A 3,759-nucleotide genomic window follows, 5' to 3' on the forward strand; every position below is an offset into this window, starting at 1 on the left:
TGGGAGCCTCTTGCGTCCGGTGTAGTGACACAAAACTATTGATAGTACTATAGATACTATCAAAAGTTTATTCTCTATCGAACTATCGATGATAAAAAAAACTATCGATAGTACTATCGGTCGCACTATCAATAGTAATATCAATAGTATTATCGCCAGTACTTTTGATAGATAGTACTATCCATAGTGTAAAATAAACCACGCGGACTCACTGCAGGATAAACTTGGTTTCCCGATTGCGTGGTGTGGAGATAGTGGACACTCTGGCAGGACTCTCCGTTCTCGCAGTGCGAGAACAGCTATCGATACTACCAATAATATTGCCGATACTATCAATAGTAAATTTACAGATAGTTTTGTATCGCTAATGTGATGGCTTCGGTTTCGGTGGCTTCCGGCTTCATCGTGTCGCGGTTGTCTTCTTTTCTCAGCGTCGCGAGCTCGCTTATCACGATCTTCTCACAACTTTCGCATCCTCTCCGCTCCACGTATTCGTCGGCTTCGTTCGCGGCGACGTTCGTGAGATTCTTTTTCCGAGTGCTGCTTCGGGAACCTATCACCTTTGACCCGGCAGCGAGCAATTGGGTGACGGCGCGCTCACGAGCCACGCACCGCGCGTCGTAAGTCACGTGATGCTGACGTCACTAGAACACACGGCTTCATTTCTGGCTAGACTACGGGGTTGAGTTCCACGATTAGAGAACAAGTGGTTTGGTTTCATAGTATTATAGGGTTTAATATCCCGAAGTGGCTCAGGCTATGAGGAACTCTGTAGTTGTGGGCTCCGGATAATTCTTCGACCACCTGGGGTTCTTTAACGTGCACTGACATCGCACAGTACGCGAGCCTCTAGAATATCGCCTCCATCGAAATGCAGCCACCGCGGCCGGGATCAAACTTGCGTCTTTCGGGTCAGCAGCAAAGCACCATAACGACTGAGCCTCCGCGCCAGCTGACAGAACAAATACGACTTCTACATTAGTCGTAACCCTGCTTATAAACTGTGATATTAAATGTTACTTCGAACAGAAATAATTGCTTACAGATGAGTTCGTGCTTTTCTTTTGTCTTTTCTTAACGTGTTATATATAAAAGAAGAAAAGAGGTACTTGCTTCTATGTAGGGATTGTTGCATAATTAAAAAAAAATAAAAAAGTTCGTGGAGGTGCTGGGTATCGATCCCAGTACCTCTCGCATGCTAAGCGAGCGCTCTACCATCTGAGCTACACCCCCGAACAGTGTCCCAGCTAACGGCACACCCTCCTGTCGTCTGGCCAGTGCCCTGCAAATGTAGGCCAACCGCGAAGCGACCAAGCATAAGAAGCCTGGACAACCGGTTCCCTGCGACATCTCGCTCTGCATTGTGATCACTTTCCTCGAGCGGCTGCCGTCTCAGGAGAATATTTTCTATCGATCATGACGTTTCCTGAAATCATCTTGTACACGCAGGAGAACGGTGTCATTAGAGGCTTTTAAAACAAGGTGACCCTATCGGTCACCTTGCATATTGTCCTGGAGCCAAATAGACAGCTGAGGTAGTTAAAGATTTGCCGCCAGTTTTACGCTCTGTAAATATTTGCCTACAAAAAAAAAGTAAACCAATCTCCTCAGCAAAGACTTTTATATCAGTTGTGTCGTTAACGTCCGTGATGCCCATGGAGGAAGGAAAAAAATTTTCCTTCCTCCAAGGTGATGCCACTCGTATAGAACAAAAAGACTGTGGGACCTAGTATGCAACCTTGAGGTACCCTAAGCTTTTCGGCGTGTGTTCTGCATAAAGCACATAATATCCTTCATGAGCACACAAGGACAAGAAGAAAAGGGTCTCGTTGCGGTATACGTACTAAAGGAGCCAGCAGTCGTTGAAACCAAGAAAAGCACTGGAAAATGTAACTGATGTTGATCATTAGGGCGGAACGTTCCGCGGCCGCCGCTATGGTTTGGTGGCGCTGGTGAACACCTTCAAGCAGAATCACTGGAGTTTTTTCCACTGGCTCTACCTTCAAGTGCTGTCAAGGTTAGGCTACAGGTTTAGGCTACAGGGTTAGGCTACAGACTTTTTGGCTCGGTGAACAAGGCTTCAGCATGGAAACCGGAACATCATTTACATCTTTTAACAGCACCCCTTAGGTCGGCGTTATTCCTTTCCTTTCACCTATGAATCTACTACCCGACCAGACGAGGTTTCGTCAAATCTTCGCTTTGATCACTGACAGCTAAACAAACAACGTCATTCGCCGGCTTTAGCGTCGACTGTCAGCAAATTTTGACTTAAGCGCATGTAATAGAAAACAGACACGTGAAATTTTTTTCTCATCCCAGTTTTTGTGCAGCTAATCGTATTCAGTGTATTTTTATTGTCTTTTTGTTTTTCGTACTGTATACTTTTGTGCTGTGTTTTGATGTGTTTGGAATGTGTTTCGATGAGTCAATTTATGTGAAAGTGTTCAGAATTTTGTGTTGGCTATATGCTGCGGCCTTGTACGGGCATCAGGCACCCTCAAGCTGCCAATGGCAGCTTTTTTGCCTCATTACCTCCAACAAGTCGTTGGAAATAAAGTTTTGAATTGAATTGAATTGAAGACGAGGCAGAACAATGGCGAGCAAGAAATCAACAACTCGCTAAAAGAGTTGTTACAGAGTACTGCACCAGGATCCTTAGAGGAATCCATACACGGCACGAGAAGATAGCATTGAGTTGTTCGCGGGGGTTCATCTCAAGAGTAATGAACGCGGCGCCCAGTGCGCTTCCTGTTCGTGTGTCTGCTTTGAGAGAGACGCCCACCGGGAAGCGAGTATGACTCCTGTTCACCCACTGTGTTCGCGGGGCATCCTTTGAAAGGAACGTGACCACCCACAAGACTACGCGGGGGTCTGGGATGGCGGCGAGGGGAACCCTTTTGTGGTCTGGTTTCGAGTAACACACGGTGCAAGGAAGGGCGGAATGGTAGTACGTGCAGGTGATTAGCCAGGAGCTTCCGAAGCATGGATGGTGGCAGTCGTCATGAAAACAAACGAAGTACAAGAAAAAAACGAGAGCAAGGTGCCTAAAATATAGGAGGTATTCACTGAGGCCGCGCTACCAGACGGCGCGAGCGTCGTCGCGACAAGCGCGCCATGTTTGCGGTCGTTTCAGGCCAGCTCGCGCAGTGTGACGGTGCGCCGTGAGGTACCCGGCCTGAACTGTTAGGGATCCGTAACATATTTGTACGTTGTTGAATACGTCAGCGACCACTTATCTTTGTGGAGCGCGTATTGTGCATGAAGTTTGCAGCAGAATTCTTCTGCAGCAAAACTGGCTGGCTGCGCTGCTGGCAAGAATGTGCACGACTTAGCTTTTAATATCAGCTGATAACTGTCAGCTAGTCATGCAGGGCACATCGTGGATAAACAGCACGATTAATTGCCGAAATTCCTAAACTGCCGCCGCAGAAATTGAGAATTCAAGCGCCTAGCTGTAGTCCGCGAACTGCTGACGCTTCTCAGACGGTCTTTCAGCAGAAAGGCAAAGCGTCATAGCTGCCTTATTTGCACGACAGAACGGTCAAACAAATACTGCCGTGCGCTCGCAGCACGAACGGCAGACACGGCGAGAATGTTTTGCAGTTTTGATTGAAGCTACGTAGCGCCGCTTCGTATGCACAAGACGTCTAGCGCTTTCGCATCAACGCAGTGTGCAGCCATTCCGCTAGATTCAGTAGTAACACGTCACTTTCAGCAGATAGAGATGGCAAGTTAAGCTACAGCTAAGTGAACAGA

At 47.3% G+C, this 3,759-nt stretch overlaps 1 non-coding gene across 1 annotated transcript; it reads right to left on the reverse strand.

Annotated features, from left to right (window-relative positions):
- Positions 1–1,160: 1,160 nt before the first annotated feature.
- On the reverse strand, positions 1,161–1,233 carry TRNAA-AGC (transfer RNA alanine (anticodon AGC)). The gene has a single exon. It is a non-coding gene; the product is annotated as a tRNA-Ala (tRNA).
- Between the last annotated feature and the right edge of the window lie 2,526 nt (positions 1,234–3,759).

Source organism: Amblyomma mixtum, chromosome 9 (assembly GCF_055824585.1).
Source record: "Amblyomma mixtum isolate Tamu chromosome 9, ASM5582458v1, whole genome shotgun sequence".
Taxonomy (NCBI): Eukaryota; Metazoa; Arthropoda; class Arachnida; order Ixodida; family Ixodidae; genus Amblyomma; species Amblyomma mixtum.